The sequence below is a fragment of the Hyla sarda genome, chromosome 11 (genome assembly GCF_029499605.1).
Source record: "Hyla sarda isolate aHylSar1 chromosome 11, aHylSar1.hap1, whole genome shotgun sequence".
Taxonomy (NCBI): Eukaryota; Metazoa; Chordata; class Amphibia; order Anura; family Hylidae; genus Hyla; species Hyla sarda.
In genome coordinates, this window is record NC_079199.1 from 64,021,532 (window position 1) to 64,034,941 (window position 13,410).

The following is a 13,410-nucleotide window of genomic DNA, read 5'->3' on the forward strand; positions in this document are numbered from 1 at the left end:
CAGTGTGCACAGTGCAGCAGAATCCCATTGAGAGCAATGAAACTCTGCTGCAGCGGAATGTCCGTGCGGAATACTCCTGCAGAATTCCACATGGACATTCCGCCATGTGAACATACCCAGCTCCTCTGTTACACTCCCCACCCACAACCCAAATCCCTGCCAGACTTCTCTGTACCCCCCTGTCCCCACACCTTACTAAGTCCTCTCCAGGCTCCTCTGTCACCTTTCCCAAGACCCCTGATTAAAATAGATTTGTATATGATCAGTGTATGTATGATATTTGATGTGTAAGTTTGATAGATGTGTGTATTATATACACATCTGTCATACATACGTACACACATCTATTCTATACACATCTATCATACATACATACATACATCTATTTTATATACACACACATCATACACTCATCTATCATACATACACACACAAATCTATCATACACACATCTATTATACATACACACACATCTAACATGCATACACACAACATACATACACACATATCTATCACATATCACATATACATCTTTCACACATATAATACATACACACATCATACATACATACACACATCATACATAATACATACATAACACATAACACAAACATAATACATAAAAAAGAGAAAAAAAGTAATTTCAGCTACCAGGTTGGATGCTAGGTCGTGCTGTAGTAGTTTTGAGTATATTTGCTGGTAGAAGAGCAAGGAATGTGGAGAGCGGGTCATGTCCCGTGTATCAGAACAAAGGAAAAAAGAAAGTTGCCTCCAGCTCTTCCAAGGAAAACAGTGCTTGTAGGATTAAAACATCAAACATTTAATCTGTATGCATTACAAAAAAAAAAAAAAGGTGGATATCAATCATAAAAGAGAAGCGAAATGCCAACACGTTTCAATCTACATTTAGCTCTTAATCATGGCTAGATGTAGCTCGAAATGTTCTGGAGTCACGTTTCTCTTTTATGATTGATTAAATGTTTGATATTTTAATATTACAAGCTAGGGCTGGGCGGTATACCGGTTCATACCAAATACCGAAATTTTTGGGCTGCACGATATGAATTTTTTCCCATACCGCAATACCGGTTGGGCCCCTTCCCCTTGGGAATGAATTATCAGCCCAGCGCTGCGCTGTCCCCACATCGGGGAACTAATCATACGTGACCTGCCTGCTCTGTTCTGCTTCCCCCCAATTAATTATCAGCCCAGCGGGGTACTACTCACATATGTCAAGCACTGCCCTCCTGCTCTTTGTTGCGGGCCGACACCGGCGATGGAACTCTATACTGTACGCCAGTGGTCTCCAACCTGCGGACCTCCAGATGTTGTAAAACTACAACAGAGTTGTAGTTTTGCAACAGCTGGAGGTCCGCAGGTTTGAGACCACTGCTGTACGCTGTATCCCTATGCCCAGGCTGCAAAAGATAAAGAAAATAAACTTTAACTTACCTACGTCGGCCTTACGCTGGGGACGGGAACTGCCCCGGCCAGTGATAGGCTGAGCCCACGGTCATGTAAGGATCTCTGGACGGCTTCTTACATGACAGTGGGCTCAGCCTATCACCGGCCGGGGAGGGACATCGCTCCGGCCGGTGATAGGCTGACGGCTGTCCGACGTTCCAGTCCCCAGCGTGAGGCCGACATAGGTAAGTTAAAGTTTATTTTCTTTATCTTTTGCAGCCCGGGCATAGGGATACAGCGTATAGCAGAGGTCTGAAACCTGCAGACCTCCAGTTGTTGCAAAACTAAAACTCCCAGCATGCCCGGACAGCGTTGGCAGATTGGAGACCACTGGCGTACAGTATAGAGTTCCAGCGCCGGTGTCGGCCCGCAACAAAGAGGAGGAGGGCAGTGCTTGACATATGTGAGTAGTACCCCGCTGGGCTGATAATTAATTGGGGGGGAGCAGAACAGAGCAGGCAGGTCACATGATTTGGTGGGGGGGGAGCAGAACAACGCTGGCGGGTAACATTATTTGGTGGGGGGGGAGCAGAACAGAGCAGGCAGGTCACATGATTTGGTGGGGGGGAGCAGAACAACGCTGGCGGGTAACATGATTTGGGGGAAATGGGGTGAAAGAAATACCGTTATATACCGTGGAACTGCCATAAGTTAAAAAAATACCGTGATAAACATTTTTGGGCATACTGCCAAGCTCTACAAACACTGTTTTCCTTGGAAGAGCTGGAGGTAACTTTCTTTTTTCCTTTATTCTGATACATTATATATATATATATATATATATATATATATATATATATAAATATACATATATATATATATATATATATATATATATATACATCATACATACATAACACACACATATATATACATACACACATCATACATACATAATACATAAATACAAACATCATACATACCATATGCATACATACACACACATCATACATATATAATACATCATACATACATAATATATACATACATAATACATATGTAATACACATCATACATACATCCAACTCCTCTTCCTTTCCCCTTCCCCTTCCCCTCTGAGTCACCTTACCGCACACTCTCCTGACCTGCAGGGCGCGCCGACTCCGATCTGCTAAAGTGTGCTTTGCACCGGCCTCCACTTCTTCCTCATGCCGAGGTATGGCCATTCGGTGCCAAGAGTTGTTGGGTTGTTGGCAGGGCCATCTCAGGGGGTGGAAGCAGACGTGCAGATGTGCGCACCTGTGCGGGGCACGTCCATTCCCAGCAGCCCCTGCATCTGCCGTTAGCGCAGCATTGTGCGGGCTGGGGAGGTGTAAAGTGCGGCCGGAGGAAGGGGGAAGTGTGCTCGGCCGGAGAAGCAGGGCAGGGCGGCCGGAGAAGCAGGGCAGCCAGAGAAGGAGGGCAGAGCAGCCGGAGCCGCACACAAAAAATAAAGTTAAACATTGCTCCGAGACAGAAGGCCAACTGGACGGCCCGGCCCACCGGGCGAATGCCCGGTTTGCCCAATGGCCAGTCCGGGCCTGGGGGGGGATGATGAGACAGGGTGGGGGGATGATGAGGGGGAATGATGGGGGACATGATGAGACAGGGTGGGGGGATGATGAGGGGGGAATGATGGGGAACATGATGAGACAGAGTGGGGGATGATGAGACAGGGGGAAATGATGAGGGGGGAGGCACTAAATGCTTAATGTCTGTATGGCTAGTGGTGGTCTATGACAGGGGGAAATGATGAGACATGGGGGGATGATGAGACATGGGGGGTGGCCATGAGAGGGGTAAATGTGGCACAGGGACTGATAAAAGGGAAGGAATTGTCAGGATCCGGACTGGTATGCAGCGAGGACACTGGAGGTGGATCCTCTGTGTCAGTGAGGTGATGGCGCGGGCCGTACCAGGGGAACAGAATCTAAGGGGTTACTGGTTTTCACCAGAGCCCGCCGCAAAGCGGGATGGACTTGCAGCGGCAGGTAACCCCCAGGTCGTTCCACCCGATAGCGACTCAACCCCACTGACAGCTGAGACAGGCGCGGTACACAGGGACAAGGCAAGAGCAAGGTCGGACGTAGCAGAAGGTCAGGGCAGGCAGTAAAGGGTCGTAGTCAGGGGCAACGGCAAGGGTCTGGATACACTGGCTTGGTATACACAAAACGCTTTCTCAGGGCACTAAGGGACGTGAAAGCCGGGGAACGGGACAGGTGAGTGGATTGGGATGCGACCCGCGGGCGGGCACGTCCCTCTACGCGGATCGCATCCCCGCCGACAGAGACAATGCAGTGTGACAACCTTGGAGGCGAGGATTTCTTTTACTGCGACGACATCAGAGGAGCCAGAGACAGGAGCAGGAACGGTGATCTTGGGGGAAAAGCGGTTAAGAAGGAGAGGTTTGAGAAGGGAAACATGAAAGGAGTTAGGAATACGAAGAGAAGGAGAAAAATGAAGCTTGTAGGAGACAGAGTTGATTTGACTTTTGACTTTAAATGGTCCAAGGTAACGTGGACCCAGCTTGTAGCTAGGAACACGAAACCGGATATATTTGGCAGAGAGCCACACTTTGTCACCAGGAACGAAGACAGGAGGAGTTCTTCTCTTTTTATCTGCATGCCTCTTCATACAAGACGAGGAGATAACGGAGAAGTCCCGGGTTACTTCATCCACAGCAGAAACTCCAGAAGAAGTGGGAATTGGGAGGGGGGGCAGAGGGTGATGGCCGCACACCACAAAGAATGGGGATTTGGCGGAGGATTCAGAATTTTTTTAAATGTACGAGAATTCAGCCCAGGGCAGAAGGTCGACCCAATCACTCTTTCCACTTGTCCATTGGATTGGGGGTGATAGGAGGACGAGAAATTTAATTTGATCTTTAATTGATTACAGAGAGCTCTCCAAAATTTTGACGCAAATTGAATGCCTCTATCCGAGACGATATGCCTGGGAAGCCCGTGAAGACGAAAAATCTGCAGAAAAAATTGCTTCGCCAACTGTGGCGCAGAAGGAAGACCTGGAAGCAGAATGAAGTGAGCCATTTTGGAGAAAGGATCAACGACCACCCAGATGATGGTGCCATGGGATAAGGGAAGATCTGTAATGAAATCCATGGCAATTTGGGACCATGGTTACTCAGGGACGGGCAAAGGATGGAGGAGTCCAGCAGGCTTCTGGCGAGGAGTTTTATCCCGAGCACAAACAGTACAAGACCGAACAAAATCAGTGACGTCATCCTAAAGAGTAGGCCACCAATACAGACGAGTGATAAGCTGTAAGGACTTTTTAATGCCAGCATGACCAGCCAGGTGAGAAGAATGCCCCCATTTGAGGATCCTGAGGCAAAGGCGCGGTGGAACAAAAGTTTTTCCAGGGGGGGTTTGCCCCAGTGAGGCTGGAGCAGAGGAGACCAGGCACTCAGGTGGTATGATATACTGCAGAGGGGCTTCAGACTCGGAGGCATCAGAGGAACAAAAAGGGCGTCAGCTCTGACATTCTTGTCAGCGGGTCGAAAGTGTATCTCGAAGTTGAAACGGGCAAAAAACAAACGTAAGGATCCATCCTTTTTAGAAACAAAGAAGAATCCCGCTCCAGCAGGGGATGAGGATTTCCGAATAAAACCTCTCTTTAGGTTCTCCTGGATATACTCCGTCATGGCTTGAGTTTCTGGGGCTGACAGAGGGTATATCCTGCCACGGGGCGGAGTGGTACCAGGAAGGAGGTCAATGGGACAATCATAAGGTCTATGAGGTAAGATCTCTGCTTGCTTTTTGCAGAATACATCTGAAAAGTCCTGGTAAGCCTTGGGAAGGCCCGGTAACGGTGAAGCCTCAGGGGTTTGACAAGTGGGAGCAGATGTGAGGCATCGCTTGTGACAAGAAGGACCCCAACTTTTGATCTCCCCGGTGGTCCAGTCGAGGGTAGGAGCATGACGTTGGAGCCACGGCAGCCCGAGAAGAACTTCAGAGGTGCAGTTAGGCAGAACGAAAAATTCTATTTTTTCATGGTGAAGTCCAATGCTCATGGGCAGGGGTTCAGTGCGGTAGCGCACAGTGCAATCCAATTTCTCTCCGTTTACAGAAGAGATAAAGAGCGGCTTGACGACACGGGTTACTGGAATACTGAACCTATTAACGAAAGAGGCCAAAATAAAGTTTCCTGCAGAACCTGAGTCCAAGAAGGCCACTGCTGAGAAGGAGTAGGCGGAAGGAGAAATCCGTACAGGTACAGTCAGACGTGGAGAGGCAGAATTCACACCAAGAGTCGTTTCACCCTTGTGAAGTAGGTGCGTGCGTTTCTCCTGACGCGGAGGGTGGATAGGACAGTCTTTTAGGAAGTGTTCGGTACTTGCACAGTACAGGCACAAATTCTCATTACGGCGGCGAGTCCTCTCTTGTAGGGTCAGGCGAGACCGATCCACTTGCATAGCCTCCTCGGCGGAAGGCACAGGAACAGATAGCAAAGGACGTTGGAAGAGAGGAGCTGGGGAGAAAAACCGCCTGGTGCGAACAAGATCCTTTTCCTGTCGAAGTTCCTGGCGTCTTTCCGAGAAACGCATGTCGATGCGGGTGGCCAAATGGATGAGTTCAGACAGATTAGCAGGAATTTCTCGTGCAGCCAGGACATCTTTGATGTTACTGGATAAGCCTTTGTTCCAGGACAGCTCTGAGGCGAGGGAGCGGAACTGGATGGCGTATTCACCCACAGAAGAACTCCCTTGGACAAGGTTCAGCAAAGCAGTCTCGGCTGATGAAGCCCGGGCTGGCTTCTCAAAAACACTACATACTTCAGAGAAGAAGGACTGGATAGTAGCAGTGGCTGGATTGTTGCGGTCCCAAAGCGGTGCAGCCCATGACAAGGCCGTTCCAGAGAGGTGACTGACCACAAAAGCCACCTCAGACCGTTCAGTAGGGAATTGGTCCGACATCATCTCCAGGTGTAGGGAACACTGGGACAGGAATCCACGGCACTGTTTAGAGTCCCCATCAAACTTGTCCGGTAGAGACAGGCGGAAGCTGGGAGCAGCCACTCGCTGCGGAGGAGATGCAGGAGCTGGCGGAGGAGATCATTGCTGTAGTTGCGTCAGAAGCTGTTGCAGCATAACGGTCAGTTGAGTCAGCTGCTGTCCTTGTTGCGCGAGGACTGGTATTCAGCGAGGACACTGGAGGTGGATCCTCTGTGTCAGTGAGGTGATGGCGTGGGCCGTACCAGGGGAACGGAATCTAAGAGGTTACTGGTTTTCACCAGAGCCCTCCGCAAAGCGGGATGGACTTGCAGCGGCAGGTAACCCCCAGGTCGTTCCACCCGATAGCGACTCAACCCCACTGACAGCTGAGACAGGCGCGGTACACAGGGACAAGGCAAGAGCAAGGTCGGACGTAGCAGAAGGTCAGGGCAGGCAGCAAAGGGTCGTAGTCAGAGGCAACGGCAAGGGTCTGGATACACTGGCTTGGGATACACAAAACGATTTCTCAGGGAACTAAGGCAACAAGATCCGGCGAGGACAGGAAGGGGAAGTTGGTTTTATAGGAATGGGAAGTGATTACAACTGATTGGGCCAGGCACCAATTAGTGGTGCACTGGCCCTTTAAACTTCAGAGAGCCGGCGCGCGCGCGCCCTAGAGAGTGGGGCGGCGCGTGCCGGGATGTGACAGCCGGGGAACGGGACAGGTGAGTGGATTGGGATGCAACCCACTGCGGGCACGTCCCGCTACGTGGATCGCATCCCCGCCGGCAGAGACAATGCAGCGCTCCCAGTCAGTGGGTCTGACCGGGGGGGCTGCAGGCAGGAGAACGCCGCGAGTGCTCCGGGGAGGAGCAGGGACCCGGAGCGCTCAGCGTAACAGGAATGATGTGGCACTGGAGGGGACAGGACTAAACAGAGGTGCAGAAGAAAACGAAGTTGGGGGGGATGATGTGAAATTTAGTCCAAGTCATTTATTTTACATTTTATTTTTTTTACTTAAATTTCCCTGTTAAAATGGGGGTGCGTGTTATACGCCGATAAATACGGTACGTCTTTTCTGATCAGCGTTGTCCTCTTTCCTTTTCTTCTCCGTCCAGATCAGACCGCAATGTGGATCTCTTAACATCTGCAGGACAAACATGTCAGACTCCGCATTTTTCCAGTGCCCTCCCCACCTCTACACAATCTTTCCATCTATAGGCCCACAAAATGTAATAATGCCCTCCTTAGTGTCCTGCACAGTAAAAGGGCAGGTAGGTAGGTAACCAGGTAAGCAGGTAACAAGGTAGGTAGATCAGAAAGCCAGATATGTAGGTAGGTGACAAGCCAGGTAGGTAGCTAGGCAGCCATGTATGAAGGCCAGGTATGTACATAGTTAGGTAGCTGGGTATGTAGTTAGTTAAATAGCCTGATATGTAGGTAAGTAGTTAGGCATCCAGGTATAAAGTTAGGTTTCCCCCCTTCCCCATAGGTATAGGCAGCAGAGTTAACCCCTCCTTCCCTGTAGGTATAGGCAACAGAGTTCACTCCCCCTTCCCTGTAGGTATAGACAGCAGAGTTTACCCCTCCCCTTCCCTGTAGGTATAGGCAGCAGAGTTAACCCCCCTTCCCCAAAGGTATAGTCAGCAGAGTTAGCCCCCCACTCTTCCCCATAGGTATAGGCAGCAGACTTAACCCCCCTTCCCCATAGGTATGGGAACAGAGTTAACCCCCCTTTCTCCTTAGGTATAGGCAGCAGAGTACCCCCCCCCTTTCCCCATAGGCAGGGCCAGATTAAGACTGCCTGGAAGACTGAGCACTTCATTATGATGCCCCCCCCCCCCCCCGATAGTCCCCCTTCCCTTCCACTGAGACCTGTTGTGGGCCTGTCAAGTAAGGAACAGACTGAGATCAAGAATAGGCCTGGGTATATTAGATTAAGTCCCTTTTTTGGGGGGGTGTCACAGGAGTCAGGCCCCCGTTAAAATAAAATGGCTGCATGGTCTAAAATCACTTCAGTTCAAGTCACTCTTTCCAGCTGTTGCAAAGCTACAACACCCATCATGTCTGGAGAGCTTCAGGCATTATAGGAGTTGTAGTTTTGTAACAGCTGGAGCCTCAAATTGGGGTACAGATGAGAGATCTAATGGAACAGTCAGGAGAATACACAAACATAAAATTACTTACAGGAGACGTCTTCTCTGTTGTCTTTCCTTTTCTTCTTCATCTGGTCCAGACGCCATGTCTTCTTCCAGCTCCATCTTCCTCTGTAAAGTTTGATGCCTGGACATCATTGGTTCCTCACTTTGCCAGCCGATCCTCATCCTCTGTATAAAGACAACACTCATTATAACCCTTCAAGAGACTGTGCTTCCTAAATATAATACTGCCAAACCATGTGTACCCTGTATATTATACTGCCAAACCCTGTGTACCCTGTATATTATACTGCCAAACCCTGTGTACCCTGTATATTATACTGCAAAACCCTGTGTACCCTGTATATTATACTGCCGAACATCATGCCCTCTAAAAATAATACTACCACACACTGTGTCTTCCGTAGTGTGCACAGAGCAGCAGCGTCCCATTGAAAACAAGCAAAATTCAGCTGGCGGAAGTTCGTAGTGTGGACGAGCCCTAATTCCCCCAGACCCCTCTGCCCCCCCCCCGACCCCTAAGTCCTACTCCAGATTCCTGCTCCCAGAGACCCCTAAGGCTAGGTTTCCCCCTTTTTTTTACCTACAAAAACACAGAAAAACTGCTACTGCTTTTTCCTGTGTTATGGTAATTTTTTGGTATTTTTTTCTTGTGCTTTTGCCTTCTCTGGAAACTTAGCCTTAGTCCTCCCCTGGTCCTTAAAGGGGTACTCCACCCCTAGACATCTTATCCCCTATCCAAAGGATAGGGGATAAGATGTCTAGGGGTTGAGTACCCCTTCAAGCCCCCCCCCCCCCCCCCTCCACACTCCTTGTCCTTCTCCACTATTCCACTTTTCTGCACCCCCTACCCCCCCCTCAGTCTACTTCACACTCCCCTGCCTTTACCAAACCCCCACTTACCCCCCCCCCCAACAACCTCACTTCAGCCCCCCATGCCCTCCTGGTCCTTCTCCACTACACTTTTCTCCACAAACCCCACCCCCAGTTCCTCCGCATTAGGTTGTAGTCCCCCCACATTACGTTGGCAGTGTCCCCCACAGACATACAGCCTCCAGCCATATACAGTGTATGGCTGTAGGCTGGATGTCTGTGTACTCCCCCACTTCAGTGCTTTGACCACCGCTCCTCTGGTCCGGGGTCATGATCTACTGCTATGGCCTAGGGGCCATAGCAGCAGTTCCCGGGACCGGAGGAACGGTGGTCGGAGCACTGAAGATGACGTGTAGGTAACTTACCATGCGTGCATCCTCGTTGCTCCGCTCCTATGGGCGCACACACAGGACGTCAGTGATGTCCCTGCATGCGCTACCTCCCTGCGTTTTTAAAGTTATTGCGGGGCCACAGAAAGGTAACCGGGACATCCTTGTGTCCCGAAAAAGATCTTTCAGGACACAGGGATGTCCTGCTGAATGTGGGGGGGGGGGGGATGTTATGACAGTATTTATCTGCGTATAACATGCACTGGCATATAACACGTACCCTCATTTTCACAGGAAAATTTGAGGGGGAAAAAAATAAATGTAAAATAAATGACTATAGCTCTGAACTAATAAATGCCTCATCATCCCCCCCAACTTTGATTCCCCTTTATCCTCAGTCCCCCCCCCTCCTTCCTCCCCCTTTTATCAGCCCCTGTGCCATATTTAACCCCCCCATCATTCTCCCCCCCCCTCCTGCTCATCATCCCCCCTGCTCATCATTCTCCCCCCTGCTCATCATTCTCCCCCCCTCCTGCTCATCATCCCCCCCTCCTGCTCATCATCCCCCCCTACTCATCATTCCCCGCCTGCTCATCATTCCCCCCTGCTCATCATTACCCCCCTGCTCATCATTACCCCCTGCTCATCATTACCCCCCTGCTCATCATTACCCCTCTGCTCATCATTACCCCCCTGCTCATCATTACCCCCCTGCTCATTATTACCCGCCCTGCTCATTATTACCCCCCCTGCTCATCATTCACCCCCCCCTGCTCATCATTCTAACCCCCTGCTCATCATTACCCCCTGCTCATCATTGCCCCCTCTGCTCATCATTACCCCCCCCGCTCATCATTACCCCCCTGCTCATCATTCTCACCCCTGCTCATCATTACCCCCCTGCTCATTATTACCCCCCCTGCTCATCATTCCCCCTGCTCATCATTGCCCCCCTCTGCTCATCATTGCCCCCCTGCTCATCTTCCCCCCCCCCCCTGCTCATCATTACCCCTCCTGCTAATCATTACCCCTCCTGCTCATCATTACCCCCCTGCTCATTATTACACCCCCCTGCTCATCATTCTCACCCCCCTGCTCATCATTACCCCCCTGCTCATCATTACCCCCTGCTCATCATTACCCCCCCCTGCTCATCATTACCGTCCCCCCTGCTCATCATTAACCCCTTCTCATTATTACCCCCCCTGCTCATTATTACCCCCCCTGCTCATCATTCCTCCCTGCTCATCATTACCCCCCCTGCTCATCATTACCCCCCTGCTCATCAATTATCCCCCTGCTCATCATTATCCCCCTGCTCATCATTATCCCCCCTGCTCATCATTACCCCTGCTCATCATTACCGCCCCCCCTGCTCATCATTACCCCCTTCTCATTATTACCCCCCCTGCTCATTATTACCCCCTCCTGCTCATCATTACCCCCTGCTCACCATTACCCCCCCCTGCTCATCATTACCCCCCTGCTCCATCATTACCCCCCTTCTCATTATTACCCCCCCCTGCTCATTATTACCCCCCCTGCTCATCATTCCTCCCTGCTCATCATTACCCCCCCTGCTCATTCATTACCCCCCCTGCTCATCATTACCCCCCCTGCTCATCATTACCCCCCTGCTCATCATTACCCCCCTGCTCATCATTACCCCTGCTCATCATTACCGCCCCCCTGCTCATCATTACCCCCTTCTCATTATTACCCCCCCTGCTCATTATTACCCCCTTCTGCTCATCATTACCCCCTGCTCACCATTACCCCCACTGCTCATCATTACCCCCCCTGCTCATCATTACCCCCCCTGCTCATCATTCCCCCCCTGCTCATCATTCCCCCCTGCTCATCATTGCCCCCTCTGCTCATAATTACCCCCCCCTGCTCTCATCATCCCCCCTGCTCATCATTGCCCCCTCTGCTCATCATTACCCCCCCTGCTCATCATTACCCCCCCTGCTCATCATTACCCCCCCCTGCTCATCATTCTCACCCCTGCTCATCATTACCCCCCTGCTCATTATTACCCCCCTGCTCATCATTCCCCCTGCTCATCATTGCCCCCCTGCTCATCTTCCCCCCCCCTGCTCATCATTACCCCTCCTGCTCATCATTACCCCTCCTGCTCATCATTACCCCCCCTGCTCATTATTACACCCCCTGCTCATCATTCTCACCCCTGCTCATCATTACCCCCTGCTCATTATACCCCCCCTGCTCATCATTCTCCCCCCCTGCTCCTCCTGATCATCATTCCCCCCCCCTTGCTCATCATTCCCCCCCTGCTCATCATTACCCCCCCTGCTCATCATTACCCCCCTGCTCATCATTCCCCCCTGCTCAATAAATGTAAAATAAATGACTATAGCTCTGAACTATATGCCTCATCATCCCCCAACTTTGATTCCCCTTTATCCTCAGTTCCCCCCCCTCCTTCCTCCCCCTTTTATCAGCCCCTGTGCCATATTTAACCCCCCCCCTCCCTGCTCATCATCCCCCCTGCTCATCATTCTCCCCCCCTGCTCATCATTCTCCCCCCCTCCTGCTCATCATCCCCCCTCCTGCTCATCATCCCCCCTACTCATCATTCCTGCCTGCTCATCATTCCCCCCCTGCTCATCATTTACCCCGCCTGCTCATCATTACCCCCTGCTCATCATTACCCCCCTGCTCATCATTACCCCTCTGCTCATCATTACCCCCCCTGCTCATCATTACCCCCCTGCTCATTATTACCCGCCCTGCTCATTATTACCCCCCCCTGCTCATCATTCTCCCCCCCTGCTCATCATTCTAACCCCCTGCTCATCATTACCCCCTGCTCATCATTGCCCCCTCTGCTTATCATTACCCCCCTGCTCATCATTACCCCCCCCTGCTCATCATTCTCACCCCTGCTCATCATTACCCCCCTGCTCATTATTACCCCCCCTGCTCATCATTCCCCCTGCTCATCATTGCCCCCCCCTGCTCATCATTGCCCCCCCTGCTCATCTTTCCCCCCCCTGCTCATCATTACCCCTCCTGCTCATCATTACCCCTCCTGCTCATCATTACCCCCCCTGCTCATTATTACACCCCCTGCTCATCATTCTCACCCCCCTGCTCATCATTACCCCCCTGCTCATCATTACCCCCTGCTCATCATTACCCCCCCCTGCTCATCATTACCGTCCCCCCTGCTCATCACTACCCCCCTTCTCATTATTACCCCCCCTGCTCATTATTACCCCCCCTGCTCATCATTCCTCCCTGCTCATCATTACCCCCCCCCTGCTCATCATTACCCCCCTGCTCATCATTACCCCCCCTGCTCATCATTCCCCCCTGCTCATCATTCCCCCCCTGCTCATCATTACCCCCTGCTCATCATTACCGCCCCCCCTGCTCATCATTACCCCCCTTCTCATTATTACCCCCCTGCTCATTATTAACCCCCTCCTGCTCATCATTACCCCCTGCTCACCATTACCCCCTGCTCATCATTACCCCCCCTGCTCATCATTACCCCCCCGCTCATCATTCCCCCCTGCTCATCATTCCCCCCTGCTCATCATTGCCCCCTCTGCTCATCATTACCCCCCCTGCTCATCATTACCCCCCTGCTCATCATTCTTACCCCTGCTCATCATTACCCCCCTGC